Source organism: Strongylocentrotus purpuratus, unplaced genomic scaffold, assembly GCF_000002235.5.
Source record: "Strongylocentrotus purpuratus isolate Spur 01 unplaced genomic scaffold, Spur_5.0 spur5_scaffold_6, whole genome shotgun sequence".
Classification (NCBI taxonomy): domain Eukaryota; kingdom Metazoa; phylum Echinodermata; class Echinoidea; order Camarodonta; family Strongylocentrotidae; genus Strongylocentrotus; species Strongylocentrotus purpuratus.
In genome coordinates, this window is record NW_022145612.1 from 25,300,510 (window position 1) to 25,317,908 (window position 17,399).

The 17,399-nt window shown below is 37.0% G+C and overlaps 1 protein-coding gene across 3 annotated transcripts in view; it reads right to left on the minus strand.

Annotated features, from left to right (window-relative positions):
- LOC754244 (carbohydrate sulfotransferase 11) overlaps positions 1-17,399 on the minus strand; it is a 47,079-nt gene that overhangs the window by 23,994 nt on the left and 5,686 nt on the right. The window contains exon 1 of one of the 3 annotated variants that reach the window (XM_030972505.1): positions 2,469-3,097. The exons of 1 other annotated variant lie outside the window; for it this stretch is intronic. The gene's annotated coding sequence lies outside the window, so the exon portion shown is untranslated. Of the gene's footprint in view, positions 1-399; positions 593-2,468; positions 3,098-17,399 lie in introns of those variants that run through there. One more of the 3 variants, XM_011684255.2, reaches the window with a different exon arrangement.

Genomic DNA, 17,399 nt, shown 5'->3' on the forward strand with positions numbered 1-17,399 from the left:
GCAATTTTCTAGGTGTAAACTTTTTGTTTACTCACACGGTATATCGTTTAGAGATACATCATAAAATAGACATTAAATCGACTAAAAGTAAAACACAAAATAAATCGGTAAACCGACAGGATATGCGGAGAGTTATAACATCACTTCGATAATTATATTATTTTATCAAAGATATTTTAAACTTTGACTTGGAAGAACACGGGTTCTCTTAGCACAGATCCTCTCGAAAGAGAAGTTCTCTTGAACGATTTAGTTCGTACTACTCCATAAGACTGGTGAAAGTTTGGGCATTCCTCGCATCAATCGCCTGAAGCGAACAAGAAATTATGAAGAAAACCTGGTTAAAAGCGATTTAAATTATTATGTCCAGTATACCAGCAAAAAGACTATAAAGCTTACCGATACATTGTAAAATAATGCGAAGAATTTATGTTTTCCCGGTAGTACGAAGATAACCTGAAGAAAAGCGATGTTAATACACAAGGAATGACTCTAAAAGACTATGCTTTACAAGTGCATTTTAAAATAATGGGCAGATATTGTATCAGTGTTATTTCCTGGTATCATCATGTTTTCTCCATATCCTATATACACTTCAAAAAATAACCAGTAATACTCGAATATTCTAGGTCTGCTATCACGAAGCAGGAAGGAAGGAACTAAACAAACAGATATCAAGGACCAAACATACATCCTACATCTAGCTGCATCGGAAATAACAAACTCATAACTACTGGGAAATTGGATATTGGGATTTTTAACGGAGTAGCTTGTTTCATTCATTTTTAATGAAAAGGGTAATCTATTTTCGAAATGTAAATACAGGGAGAGGGGTTTGTTTAATTCCTTTATAAAGCCTATTCAGCATTATAATTATGATGCCCCTGAAGAATGAAGCGTTTGTCATCAGTAGTAAGAAGTAATTGTCAAGACCATAATTTTGTCAATTTTAAATTAGACATATGATTACTATACACATTGATATACATACATGCTACATGTAAGTATCACGTTAATTTGTTACAGTTTGCAGATCAAACTGTGGAATGAATACCAAACGAGCTATACGGCTTGTCTTTGAATATCATATTCATACACGGATGTAAGATAATCCTAATGAGGTGATTTATCATCATGCACACCATGTATGCATCTTCCAGGCAGTGAGTGCTATATAGCGTTAATTTATTTATGTGAGCAAAGGAGAGCGGAGTTTAGCCTGTCAAAAAGGATGAACCAACAACATAACTGTCCATCCAAAATGGTAAGAATGCAGTATACAGCACGTGGATAACGTCAATGAAACTTTTACGATGGTCAATTTTAAATAAGGAAAAGAGAATTTTTCTCCGTATAGTCCAGAAAATATTGTCCTGTAATTTTTTTTCTGTACTAAAATAATAGAACAAAAACCCTAAGATATGTGGATGTCCCAGTTGCAGCCAACATCAAATTCTGTAGAGCGTTGCTGGAATTATGAACATGTCACGTATGTCCTGTGAAATCTGTGAAATTTAAACGTTAGCAGTGTCCTAATATTCAAATTATGCAAGGAAACCTCTCTACTCTTTAGACTTCACTGTCAGACACTATTGAGTGAATGACCGACTTCTTCTGACTTGTATCATATTGCGTGCATGATTTTTCACAAAATCTTTTATGAACTTTGAAGAAGTTATACTATTTTTTTAATATAGTTATATTCACGATAATTGATTCTTATGTTAAATATTTTATCAAAGTTCACATTTTTCATGATTTAACTGAAAAAAATAACTCTATTTATAATAATATGTTTTTGCGTGGATATGTTTTTGCATCCACGCAAAAACATATTACAATAAATATAACTCGGATGCTTGTGTGAGGAATAAGATTCTTAGGGGTAAAATGGGAAATTTGCAATATCGCTATAAAAAAAAAACAATTAGTGGATAGTGAGGCAATGACCTCACAGACTCATGAGTGAGTTGCCAATTTGTCTTGTGATTTTCAAAGTTTTGCATGTCATTACAAATTCATAACTTTCTTATTAGTTATCCGATTTTGCTCAAACTTTTTTTCGATTGGTTTGTCTGATTTGTCTACTTCTATTATAAATACATGTCATTACAAATTCATAACTTTCTTATTAGTTATCCGATTTTGCTCAAACTTTTTTTCGATTGGTTTGTCTGATTTGTCTACTTCTATTATAAATACATGTACCTTATTTTTGGAGTGGACTTGGCCTTTAAGTATATGCTGTACACGGAGAGAGTCCAGTCGATAAGAGATATCTGGTCACGATGTTTAGTTAAAAACACGGATGATCACGTGCTGTTCCGTGCATGTACCGCAAGTCCGCAACCATTCTGTAGAGCGAGAGTGAAATATGTTCCCGAAAAATACTCCTGATCACAATGCTCACAATATCATACTGAGCAATATACCACGTCTCAATTGATCAAAAATCGTGATTAACTTACCGCGGAGTTTTAAAAACTTAACTCAAGTTTTTCAACCACGCGTTGAACCAAGGAGTTATTACACCTTCTCAAGTTAAGACTTCGTTGCCACTGCTACCGTAACACGGTTTAGCTGTACAAATGTATCTCTATGGCCGCCTTCTAGTAATGAGTTCGTTGCTGTCTTATCTCCCGTATGACACGGGTGACAGTGAGTTGTTAATCTCTGTAACTTCAGTCTTCATCCTATACACACTGATGCATGTGAACTTGTATGAATGATGTCGATATCATTTACCAACTGAGTATTATATCAGCAATGACATGATGGACCTGTACTATACGATACTACAAATCAGAAAGCGTGTTCGTAGGGTCGTGCCACGACTGGTATATTTACGTCCTCACAATATTATGTACTTGCTACACGAATATGTCAATATATACTTTCTTTATCCAAGGGGTGAAGTGTTTGCTCTAAAGCTAGGCATTTGCGATTCGAAACAGAAAACAAGACCTTTATATCAACAACTTCGTCCGGTACCAGCTATTTCTGGTTCCAGGCTCTCCTATTCGCTGCGTTACGACCGGATTAAACCAACAACAACTTCTTCTTCTTTCTCCTCCTCTTCCTCTCACTTCTCCTTCTCCTCCATGTTGTCGTTGTTGTTCTTCCTCGTTTTCATTTTCATCAAATTCCACCTCCTCCTCCTCCTCCTCCTCCTCCTTCTTCCTTCTTTCTTTGGACATTTGCGATTCGAAACAGAAAACAAGACCTTTATATCAACAACGTCGTCCGGTACCAGCTATTTCTGGTTCCAGGCTCTCCTATTCGCTTCGTTACGACCGTACCAATTACAACAACTTCTTCTTCTTCTTCTTCCTCCTCCTCTTCCTCTCACTTCTCCTCCACGTTGTCGTTGTTGTTCTTCCTCGTTTTCATTTTCATCAAATTCTTCTTCTTCTTCCTCCTCTTCATCTTACTTCTCCTTCTCCTCCTCCTCCATGTTGTCGTTGTTGTTCTTCCTAGTTTTCATTTTCATCAAAATCTTCTTCTTCCTCCTCTTCCTCTCACTAGTCTTCTCCTTTTCCTCCTTCTCCATGTTGTCGTTGTTGTTCTTCCTCGTTTTCAATTTCATCGTATTTCACCATATTAAACCAACAACAACTTCTTCTTCTTCTTTTCCTCCTCCTCCTCCTCCTTTTTCTTTCTTTCTTGTTCTTGTTTTCTTCTTCTTGACGGTGCATAATTAGTCTATTCAAAAATAGAATAGTTATGCCAAGCGTATGAACGAGGATGGTACAAAATGATCCGTGACAATAAAATGTTTTGAGGCGTTCGAGAGCACGTAGTATTTTATAATTTCATTGGGTAAAAACGAATCTGTTTCCTGCAGGTATGGAGCATTCAGCTAATGCAATTATGAAAAACCAGTTCAAACGGCTACACCTTATTAAAAGGGATAGTTGAATTCTGTTTTTCAGACCGCAAATGCCTTCACAGTGCATGGTTATTGCTCTTATTCTTACCTATGACATTTCTAGTGCCCTTTTAGAACCTAAAATTGTTATGAAGGTAATTTTAGACCCCAAAATGTGTGAAATTTAGGCAATACGATCATACCAATTCAGCTCTAATTCTTTCCTCCACTTTAATTAAAAATAACAATACATGGGCCGGCTGATTGTGCGTAATATAAGCCAACATCGGCATTGGCTGAAATACGACGTAAAAGGCGCTATTTCGTTTTTTTCAACGGCTTTTTCAAATTATCTAATATTTGTGGTGTATTAGAAATCATTATATTTATGGATATTTCAGCTGTCTCTGAACCGATTTTGTCATTTAAATTGTATGTTCTTTCAAATTTGACACTCAGTTTTTCATTATCTCACAAAAAAATATTTTGTGTAGCGCCCTCTGCAACAGAACTCAACTATCCCTTTAAAGGTACTATGTCCCATTTGCAGGCCAAAAAAATGAAAAAGTTAAATTCCAACTGCATTTGAAAGATAATACTAATTTAGAACTTCCCTAAAAAAGGTGGGGCTTGAAAATGTCTTCAAGTGGGAAAATAACGACTATTAGTTGTCAAATCGACTTTAGGGCTATAGAGCCCAAAAGTAATAGTCTTGATTTTCAGACAATTGTACCGAATGGTCATACGTTTTATGCTGCGCAAAGATTTAATCGGTTTAATCTTGGCCATCACAAGAAGTGGTTTATTTATGTAGACAAATGCTCATGTACCCTTTACAACTCTTTATGTATGTTATTACCAAAGAAGAAAAAAAAGCAAGTCAGTCACTCAATAGTGTCTAACAGTGAAGTCTAGCAAGTAAACGGGTTTCCTTGCATAATTTGAATATGAGGACACTGCTAACATTTAAATTTCACAGATAGGACATACATGACACATTCATAATTCCTGCAAAGTTCTACAGAATTTGAGGTTGGCTGCAAAAGGGACATAGTACCTTTAAGAGATACCCTAAATTGAGGGAATAAACAACACCCGACCGCAAAGGTTGAGTTGTAACGATGGTAAAAAAAAATTGTGAGCTTTCTCAGTAATACTTGTATGTCACTTTAGATGAAATAATATCCCAGCAGGATAATCTCTGAAAATGATTGCTCTTTAATAATAAATAACCCTCCTAATTTTGACGAGCAATCGCTGAAAAGTAGGGATCAAACTTACATGCCAAGGGTGTATAGTCCTATAATATATACCCATTTTTGAACGTATAGTGTATGTGATTTTCAAAAAAATATTCAATCAATGTCTTTTCATTTTGATCGTTCCAAAACTTCAAAGTATTATTTACTACATAATCTTATCCTTTCCCGACTGCTTCCAGTCATTTTCTCTCTCAATGTAATCCCATGACCAGTCTATTCAACTCTGTCTTTAACCCAAAAGCCCATCAAAAATATATGATCTTGATATTTTGTTCACCGTGTTGTGTCTATAATTATGTTTATCGTGTTTTGTGTTTTGCTAGTCTACGGTATAAGAGGTGCCAGGGTTGAAAAGGAAACCAATAACCACCAGCCTATTTCTTCATACTAACAGTGCAGGATGTACTAAGTACATGTGAACAACGCGGGAATCAAGCTCACTGTACGTAGTGCTTCGAAATCTGTATGTATCAAGGGACAGATAATTAAAACATCTGGTAATATAGAATCATCTTCAAAATTACCGATATCAACAATTATTGCAACTTTCTAGAGTCATGTTTATTATCTTAATTATATCACCTCATAATTTTTTTATTAGTGTTGACTTTTCTCTCTCGATCTTAAATTATCAGACAAACGCAATCGGGTACTTTTCGATCACTATTGAAAACATTTTATTTTTAAATGGGAGCGCTTGTATCTGTGTATTAATCCTACATGCGGCCAGAAAAGAGATGTTTTTCATTAACCTCTCGACTAATTATTACGAGGCACTATCATGACATAGAGAGTAAAACATAACGTTTCATTTGATATAAAAAACATTGCTGTAGGCCAAATAAAATTATTTTATGCGAGGGAGCGTAGCGGGCGAGCGAAAAAATGTTTGCATTTTCATAAGTCTAAATGCTGCACTCTTGGGCCCTCCAGAGGCTAGAGAGTGCTTCAGTTTTTAGTCAGTTTTTGCTATATATTTTGGGGATCGCCGCCCGTGATATTGCAACCACAATCGCAATGAAATATTTAAGCTATAGGTACCAGCTCTGAAGGTGGAGAAATTTCTGGACAAAAATTACGACAGGAAAAACGATGTGATCTGCACTGATCATTTTACGGTTCACAGCAGGGAAACGTACGTACGCAATAGCAGTCGAATCCATGCAATACGTCATAGAACGGGTCGTGCGCAAACACAATGGCGACGTTCTGAAAATTCTCAGAGCCGCGAAAGACGCAGGATTCTGAAGAAGAGTTACGTCCTCTCTTCGTCAAATGTATGATGTTTCATATTTTTCAGATAATATTATAAATGGCCTACAAAAACTTAACACGTGTTTTGAGGTTAATTCCCCTTTAAATGGCATGTTTGAGGGTTAGCGAGAATATCGAGTATATACGACATTGATATATAGCCAGGCAGAATGCAAAGGCGCCGTCGCGTCGTCGGCTAATTTAAAGCACTATCCGAAGTCTGGGCAATAATTAACCCGAATTGCATGAACATTGAGAACACATTAATTGAACGAATACATCAAGTAATAGATAGCACTGGAAACTATTGCATTGCACGCCTTTTCATGAAAAACGTGGGATAGTATCAGTAAATGAATAACACGAGACCGCGTTTGACCAATCATTAATTTTGTATTAGGATCTACATGTAGGTGTGAGTTATAGTAGAGTTATGTAGGTGTGAGTTATAGTAGAGTTATGTAGGTGTGATTTTATAAAAACTCCTCCAAATATAGACGAATATTTCTGTCGACAAAAATATAAATATAACAACTCCAGAGATACAGATTTCGACTTTACAACAGACAAAACATCCTTGGAACTTTCTTACTTCTACTTTTAAACTTTTCAAGATAGACATAATGATGTGCAATTCAAACACATTGGATTTCCCAGTTAAAGCATTTCGTTGCAGGTCCATGGTTAAAATGAGCCTGAATATTCTATGTGAGTGTAATCTATAATCTACGTAAGACACGATTGCGAAATTACCATACTTGAATTGAACACTATAGCCAAAGGGAAATCCCCCAAATGAGATACCCCATCTCGAGATTTAGAAGGGAGAAACAGGTATTCCATCTTGATTACAACCAGGGTCAATGATTAAACCAAAGAGATCTTTGATTAAACAGAGCTCAATCTTCTTCACACAGTAAACACTGAAAAGGGTGACATGTTAGACGCCCTCCATCTCCCATGGAAGAACGGCAGAGAGAGAGAGAGAGAGAGGGGGGGGGGGGGGGGGGTTAGAGGGAGAATTGGGGAGAGAAAGGTGAGTATGTACCGAATAGTATATCCATGGACCTACTACATGACAATGACAATGCCAATGATTTAATTTCTTTCACGGCCCCATGGTTTATCGAATGAGGAAAGGTTATGCTCGTGATCTTCCAAAGATATTTGGTATACTTTAGAGTTACATTGGCTATTATATTTGTTTTTATATATGTTCGTATATGACAACGTCGTAACCATAGCATCAACGAGGACAAGGGTATCATCAGGATTACCCACTCACTATTTTCAAATAATAATTTTATAGAAAGAAAAAATATTGTCACCACAATCTTCTGGGGATAGGGGTGGGGCAGGGTCGGTTAGATCTCTTTTTGTACCAATCTTCTCTTCTCCATGAATTTAATTTTCTCTTTTTCTCTTTTATTTTAACCATTAAATGTGGTGGGGAGGGATATGCAGCCTCGTGTCCCTGTAATGTCACACAACTGGAAAACTTGGTCTGTTGAGTTTTAAAAGTCAGAAGGATATCAAATCAATGTAAAAGTGGATGAGCTTAAATCTGCCACTCAGCCGAAGTAATATCCATAGGATTAGCATACCATTACAGCCACCACAGTTGGCTTAGTTTTTTTTTTTAAACCATTTTCTGATAAATATTACCTTTGAATCTCCCAACCATGTTTTTGAGTGTAATATTAGGAAGTATTCTTTCTTCCGAGATGTAATTGAAGTTGACACTTTTTTAATATCAGTGATTTTTCAAATCCTCTGTCTGGCATACCATGACGTGCCACGCACGATCGCTCAAAATGATATATTGCTTTTTGCATGCGGTGAAGCAGAATTATTACTTTTTTCAATTACGAATCTGCGGAATACTATAGGTGGACTGCAGCGTCCATGAAAGTTATTTATTATTCATCATCATACCAAAATGATATAACGTTAACAAGTGATATGATTGAATAACACAGATTTCATGAGTCAAACTGCTTCAGTAACACGGTATGGGTTTGATTTCCTTCGTTTTGTTATCATACACGTCATTAAAAAAAAACACTCACGTTAATATATATTAGGAACCAAGTAATCCAACAAGGTGGGAAATAGACAAACAAACAAAAAATAAACAAACTTCAAAGTTAAGGAAAACCCCATGGATTTTAATTCATGTCTTGATGTAAGGGAACTCTTTGTGAGTTATTACGACTCGGAGAGTTTATAAACAAAAGGGCTAAGTATCGCCTATAATAATTGCCTTTAAAGGTATGTCCCTTTTGCAGCCAACCTCAAATGCTGTAGAACTTTGCAGGAATTATGAATATGTCATGTATGTCCTATCTGTGAAATTTAAACGTTAGCAGTGTCCTCATATTCAAATTATGCAAGGAAACCCGTTTACTTGCTAGACCTTACTGTCAGACACTATTGAGTGACTGACTGGCTTTTTTCTTCTTTGGTAATAACATACATGAAAAGAGTTGTAAAGGGTACATGAGCATTTGTCTACATCAATAACCCACTTCTTGTGATAGCCAAGATTAAACCGATTGAATCTTTGCGCAGCATAAAACGTATGACCATTCGGTACAATTGTCTGAAAACTAAGACTATTACTTTTGGGCTCTATAGCCCTAAAGTCGATTTGACAACTAATAGTCTTTATTTTCCCATTTGAAGAAATTTTCAAGCCCCACCTTTTTTTAGGGAAGTTCTAAATTAGTATTATCTTTCAAATGCAGTTGGAATTTAACTTTTTCATTTTTTTGTGCCTGCAAATGGGACATAGTACCTTTAAACTCAAAATAGACTTGGTACTCTCAAGACGCTCGCTCGAGTCACTGTGTCATCACCGATGCAAGCAAACATGGCATTCCTCCCTCATCCCACATTTCCAGGTCAAACCAGATGACCCTTGGACGGTTCCAACATGAGAAACGTGTCGAGATGTATCAGAATAACATCCTCATCGTTTATCTTCCAAACGAGCTAAACATCTCCGTTATCGAGACAAACACAGCCCAGTGATGTAGCCCAATCGGAAGAGGAAGATTCAAGATTCTCCAAACAAAATCTTACATCATGGTGACTTTTATCTCTCTCGAATGTTTCGAGATGTTTTCTTATTTAATTGTGGTTGGGGATATCTCTATATAAAAGCGACCGTTAACGCATTACAGAGTATTTACTTGTTCAATGGAAAGTTGCACGTGTATTAGCCTATGGAATAGCGGCTTGGGATTATTATAGGCCAATCTCAATTCTACCATGCAGTTTTATCAAATATACTTGAAACAATCGTCTTTTAACCTTATTAATATCGAAATAAAAAACGTATAATTTTATTGAGTATCAATCATGTTTAAGGCCACTTTATTCTCCGACCATTGCCCTATCAATATTATTGTTACGGGTGATTGGCTCATAAGTATCGATGATGGGAAGTTAGTATTATTGCAGGCATGTTAGATCTGAAGAAAGCAATTGACTTTGTAGATTATGAATTTCTTCTGGAAAAGTTGAAAGACTAAGCACTTCGGCGGTTTACTATTAAATTGTGTTTTGTTTGTTTTTATTTCCGAAATCCATATATACATACAAGTTCTAAAAAACATACATATAACATACATTTCAAATGATAAGAAAGTAAAATGTTGCGTATAGAAAAATGGTTGGATAGCTGGAAGAATCACTTCGGTAATCTCTCTTAAAGTTCTAAGCCTTCAAAAAGTATAAGACGGTGTATAATCCAAACTCGGTTCGGTCTTAAAAATATATGTATATTGAAACCATGTAAGTTTGATTTCTTGTGTAATTCATGTGTTTGATTTGATAAAGTGTCTCATTTACAAGCACAAGTTGCTTCTTACAATATTATTCCTGGCCTATTATGTATTCTGTTTTTATGATTTGTACTTTTTTGTGTTGCCAAACAATTTGAACTGAATTTAATTGAATTGAATGAGATACGACCGTGTTCACTGGCTAGGCTGCAGTATGTGCATGCGAACAAATCCAAGATAATGTCGAAATAAAGGGAACAACACTGAACACGTGAGAACGGACAAAATCGTTTTCATATTCTGCATAATTATTTTCACGTGTGCGACTTTGTACATTTTTTTCTCAATTTCAATGATACGATAGTAACGTAACAAAGTGCACAAGAAAGCCATGACATTTCTGCGCGTGCAAAGGTTTCCAGCTCACAGATTAGACACCTGACGCGTGTACATCATTATTATTTCAGTTCAACAATATGATAATATACAACAGAGCCAAGAAGTTTCCGTGCATCCCAAATTGATGACGGAGTAGGCTATATTAAAGACGAACCAAGGATTTGTAAAGGTAGGCAAGGTCTAAACAAAAAACTTGAACAAACAATAGAATTAAAAAATCACAATCCCAATCGTATTTAGTCTTAAATTTGAAAAGAGCAACAAAAAAAAAGATTTATGGTGGAGTACTAGAATGAGCCGGTTGAGCCCTAGCGCCCCCCCCCCCCCACCAGCCCTTCATCCCTTAATCCGCCAATAGCTTCTATAGCTATTAGTGAGGTAAAAACAGTAGTAACTTTGTACTTGCATAGTTTTCCTGAAATATGTAGCATGTCAACCCGCGTTTTCCAAAGTCAAAGGAATAGGTTTGGTAAAATTCGTATAAGGAAATATGTCTATAATGTCACCCATGTTTGTCGATTGAGAGAGGGGGTTTCCGGCAGCAGCAAACAACTCCAATAATCATTCTGTTAATCGGATCAAGGAAGGAAATTCAAGGAAACCCGGTTGTTATTGTTTGAAAGTGAAGTAATATATCCTCCAATAAATGTGGGCCTATTATTGACCGTGAGTATTATATGGATCGTAACGATCACGGAACTATAGTACCAGCCTTGTCTAGTGTTTCCGCATGTTATCCACAGCTATATACGCAAATGACGAGCAAACAGTCAAGTAGGCCCGCATGATTATGAAAATGGTTGACAATATACAGTTGTATGAATCATTATGGAAAACAAAAATAATTACGTTCATACCAGTGTTTATTTTTTAAACAATATATTATAGCATCATTTCTTTTCTGGAAGAGACACGGGTGGAACATGATGTAAAAGACTGCATGTTACGACGTTCCATATCCAGATGCTCAACTTTGTTTTATAAGGAAATCCTTTACAACAATTTTTACAACTCAGTTAATATTCGTCTTTGAAAACAATTTTGCTTCATCTGACAAGAAAACTAGGATACCATTGGAGGATACCTTTTGGAATATCAATTTGAACCCTCAACACATACTTCGCCTACCATCACTATAATGGCTGTATGATATACATTTTTTTCTATTAGGCAACCTTGTGTAGAATATCCACCTGATACACTATAAATCAGATACTTACTCCATAAAGGGATACTATACATTCAGCGCGAAAACAAAATCTTTACACAAGGTGGAAACTTTACCAAATTCTAAAGTGATCATTATTTTCCTCAGTGATGGAAGTAGCATCGATGCATTTTCATATCCGTTCTTCGGGATAAAAACAAAGGTATATTTTTTTCGGTGCCTGAAATATACATGATACTGAACATAACAGAATATGACTGTACTTGATGTAGAATACGCCAAGCATGTTGGACGAAACTAAGCACTCTATTATAATTGCGTTTGTAGTTTCACATCTATATCCATATTGATATGAATTGGACTGATGTACAATTTATCAAGTATCGCTTCATGACTGTAAGTGCTTCCGCAAAGCAATTAGAGCACAGCCATGAGTAATTGAAACCATTTAAAAAATGATTTATAAGTTATGATGCACATTTCTTACAGGTGGAATGATCTTTGGGGGGGGGGGGGGGTGAGTCTGCTGGAAAATGGATGCCCGTATTTGCGATAATAGTTGGATCTGTTATTATACACAATGATCCGAATAACAGACTGCATCGATGAGTTGCCCTTTGGTCTACTACCAGTTCGTCTACTACTCAATTATTCTCTTCCCATATGGTCTACAACCAGTTCGTCTACTACTCGGTTATTCTCTTCCCATATGGTCTACAACCAGTTCGTCTACTACTCGGTTATTCTCTTCCCATATGGTCTACAACCAGTTCGTCTACTACTCGGTTATTCTCTTCCCATATGGTCTACAACCAGTTCGTCTACTACTCAGTTATTCTCTTCCCATATGGTCTACAACCAGTTCGTCTACTACTCAATTAGTCTCTTCCCATATGGTCTACAACCAGTTCGTCTACTACTCGGTTATTCTCTTCCCATATGGTCTACAACCAGTTCGTCTACTACTCGGTTATTCTCTTCCCATATGGTCTACAACCAGTTCGTCTACTACTCGGTTATTCTCTTCCCATATGGTCTACAACCAGTTCGTCTACTACTCGGTTATTCTCTTCCCATATGGTCTACAACCAGTTCGTCTACTACTCGGTTATTCTCTTCCCATATGGTCTACAACCAGTTCGTCTACTACTCGGTTATTCTCTTCCCATATGGTCTACAACCAGTTCGTCTACTACTCGGTTATTCTCTTCCCATATGGTCTACAACCAGTTCGTCTACTACTCGGTTATTCTCTTCCCATATGGTCTACAACCAGTTCGTCTACTACTCGGTTATTCTCTTCCCATATGGTCTACTACCAGTTCGTCTACTACTCAATTAGTCTCTTCCCATATGGTCTACAACCAGTTCGTCTACTACTCAATTAGTCTCTTCCCATATGGTCTACAACCAGTTCGTCTACTACTCAATTAGTCTCTTCCCATATGGTCTACATCCAGCCCGTCTATACTATCCCGCCATCGTAAATAATAATAACCATCAATTACTGATGGGCATTAGGGCATTAGAAAACTGGGTATTGTACCAAATGGCAATTAGACTAAATGATTGATAGACCAAATGGGTAGAAGACTTAGTGGAGATTAGACCACATGAAAATTAGACCAAATGACTAGTATTAGCCTAAAAAGTCATTACAACCAAATAATGATAAGTAGACGAAATGATTATTGGACTTTGTGGACAGTAGACTGGCTCTGTGAGTATAGACCATGGCATTAATATGGGTGAAGACCATTATGGGAATAGACCAATCGGGTAATACAAATGACCGTCTTATTCTAGACCAGACGGCTATAATTTATGAACAACTGCATCATATTCTACACCCCTGGTATATCACAGTTCAAGCAAGTTGTATGCCGCATGATGTCGCTCACACAGGTATAATCCTGGACCACGGTTTCATCAACTTCACCTTGACCCAGTTTGACATCACAGCACTTTACCATTCTCATCATGCTCAAATCATGGACATGTATAATGCTTAAAGATAAAGTTGAGTTCTGGACATGCGATTGCATTGTGAAAGAAACGTTGTGGAATCGATCAGAAAAGGTTAATCATCTAGTATATAAGTATTGGTGTGTACTTGCAAGGTTCTGGAATCATCAAAATGATAAGAAATTTGGCCCAGTCTTGGTAAAGTTACAAGCACTGTACACAGAAAGATGTATATGGGGCCACACGAACATGTGGAGAAAAAAAAATCCGTCCCGATTTGTATGTTGTTACATGCCATATTTAAAATATGAAAGCATTTGAAAAGCCATGTTTTTCAGGAAACATATGTTATCTGATGTTTTTCCAAACTTACATAATAACAATGATAACGCTCACCTCTTCCCAGAACTCAACTTTCTCTACAAGGAGTTCGGAGTTTCATATTTGATCGATTTGAGGCCATGGCAACCATTACGTGTCTTGACCTCTGACTGTGTTGCATTGTGACCTCTATCTTGTTTTCAGTGACATCTACATCAAACCAGACATGTATGCATCCCAATACACTTGGGACTCCGAGACAGTATCTCCCTGGTAATAATACCTGGAAGAGAAGTGAGGCAATGGGTGTGGAGAGGGAAACCAAAACGTTGGTAACTCTTGATGATCATTCGCGATAAACAAATATGATTAGAAGCTGAATCGTTTCCAGAATGATATTCAGAGAATGAAACTAAAAGTCATTGTATGGATCGATTAACGGCAATTAAAAACAAATGATGCAAATAATATGGACAATGCAAGTATCGAGAGCAATCATAAAAGTCTTGTACGGGCGATGAGCTCGGTGGTCATGCATGATTGTATTTGTAAACTCACACTATAATAATATCCCCTAGTCATTTTTCATAACTGAGTGACGTACATTTCGAGCTCTGCATTCGATAGATTTGTAATACAGAAAGTACAATTTAGCGTTGAGTTTCGGTCAGTGTTTTTGCACACCACCGTCATGACAGATGTTTGTTGTGTTTGGCACAGTAATCTTACCCCTGACCTATCGAACCCAATTTACATGTATCAAATGTCAGGACTCGGATAGCTTGTGTTCAAGGCTTCAACAATCATTCTTAAATAATTCATGTTACAATGTTGAAGAGCAGAAAAGACATTACATTAAAAAAAGTATATTTTCTTGTCACAATTCCAACAGTGTGTTGAACCGTCATCACTAATGTGTGAGTTGACACGATTAAACACAGGAGAACTGCGATTATACTCGACTTATTATGCTTGGCGGAAATTCCGTCTGTCTGGCTAGAAGATTAAGTTTGCTCAGTGACAGGGTGTCGAAGGAACTATGATATCCCTATCATATCATCACCTTTGACATCTTCGGAAATTATGAATAACTTCCTACGCTACTATGAATAGTACATGTAATACTGGAAATCAGAAAATGTCATTTGGAAAAGTAAGATAAAAGCAATTCGATGGAAGGTAACAAACTGGATCACATGAATTGTTTAGCAATAACAAAGCTCTTGTTTGTTTCGATTGTTCTACAACTCTATATTATAATCTTATATACTATTATATTACGATCGAGGCAAAAATGGAATAGCAAAAATGGATTGGCAAAAATTGCTGAATTGCACAAAAAGGATTTTCACGGTGTGACCATGCATGGACTGTCATGTCATGTAACTTGTTTTTGCTTCAATTGACAATATACGTCCCAAAGAAAGAAGATAAAGAATTACCACCATGCAACGTTTGACTTCGGCATGTAATACGAAAAATTGAACGATAATTGTAGTTAGATCATTGTCACAAATGCAGACAGATGGAGTGACAAAATATATCAATCATGAGGATGCACAAGGCCACTCGATTATAATTACGCATTTTCTGAAGGACGTCGAAGTTCATGAGAGGAGCTAAACACCATTGAGTCCAATTCGTGATAAAATATTATTGTCTCTGGACTTTGCTAAAGTTGATTGATAGAAGCGATTAATTGGGCAATACAATACAAAATGAATTTAGAAATTGCATGTTGGTAATGGATTGGATTTTTGTTTTTGTCCTTAGGCCCCCCCCCCCCCCCCACTCTCTCTCTCTCTCTCTCTCTCTCTCTCTCTCTCTCACACTTCATCTCCTTCTCTCCCTCTCATCCCCAAAACATTGAAATTTGACCTAGCGGGAAAACAATTTTTGTTAAAGAATTGTGAAAATTGGTACACAATATTGGCGGCAACAGCTAAGCAAACACTATACTATAGGCTATAGGGGCAAATTGTTAAGAAATCATTTTAGGTCCGTAATAATATCCGTAATATCCAGATCAATATTCATGTACACGGATTCAGCCTTGAATCTTGATTCTAGTTTCTACCACATATTTTCACATGAAAATTTGTCAGCTGTAGTACATAATAACTTTTATAGACCAGTTTTAGAAACGCCCACCCCCCCCCCCCCCCTCTCAAAAAATGAAATGGAAGCCCTTATTACCAATCACGTGAAAGAATATGTTTGACTAATACGTGATAAGAATTTTGCCGGGAAACCGCCTACTAATTGATATATTTGGTAAATTATTATATCTATCCGGACTGGATAGATAGCGTAGTACCATGTAGTACCATATACATCTTTCTGTGTACATTGCTTGTTACTTTACCAAGACTGGGCCAAATTTGTTATTATTTTGATGATTCCAGAACCTTGCAGCACACACCAATACTTATATGCTAGATGATCAACCTTTTCTGATCGATTCCACAACGTTTCTTTCACAATGCAATTACATGACCAGAACTGGTCTATACCTTTAATACTAGTACACGAAGGTTTGTCTTACTGTATGACAGTGTATGTCAATACCAGGGACACTGTGTCTCTGCGTAGGCTATAATACTCATGACTGTTTATACCATAAGCATGATTAAGGGAATAAGACTTAACTTTCCCGTTGAAACCAGCCTAAACCTGAGCAGTTACTCGGCGCCACGAAGTCATGCAGATTTAACCAACCAGCATGAACAAATTTCAAAAACATAGTAATATTAATCAGATAATATGTCTTAATCATTATGACTTAGACTCGAGACATAAAATAAGCACACTGATGAATCCATGTCATGTACAAATATGTTATCCTTTTAAAAAGGAAGTGCGGTACAATTCCGAAAAAGCACAAAACAAGGGTAGCACATTATCAGGTGCCAGGGGTTGGGGGGGGGGGGCTACAATTATTTGAGGCCGGGCACATTTTGTATGGGTCGCCTCTATATAAATTCGTCTCCCTGAACATGCTGACCCGATTGAGCTGCACAATGAAGCAGCAAATCATATCCATGTTGTAGTCCTTTTATATAGGTCTATCCATCATCCCCGACGCACGGGTAAGAGGACGCGGTGATGATGGGGAGGACCCGTAAAGCTAGATGCTGGCTGACAGGATAAGGGAGGAGGATGAAAGATTGGTGTGATGGTGGGTGAGGATAATCAGGAAAAAAGCGTTCAGCTGCAGGTATAGGTGGAAAGGGTCAGTGATTCAAAAGATGATAGTGATGCTTATTATAACCTCTATGCCTAATTATATTGCAGTCTAACCATGCACTTAGGAATTCCCTATGCCCTGTATTTCCACTCATTTTGGGCCCCGCCCCCGCCCCCGCCCCTCCCCC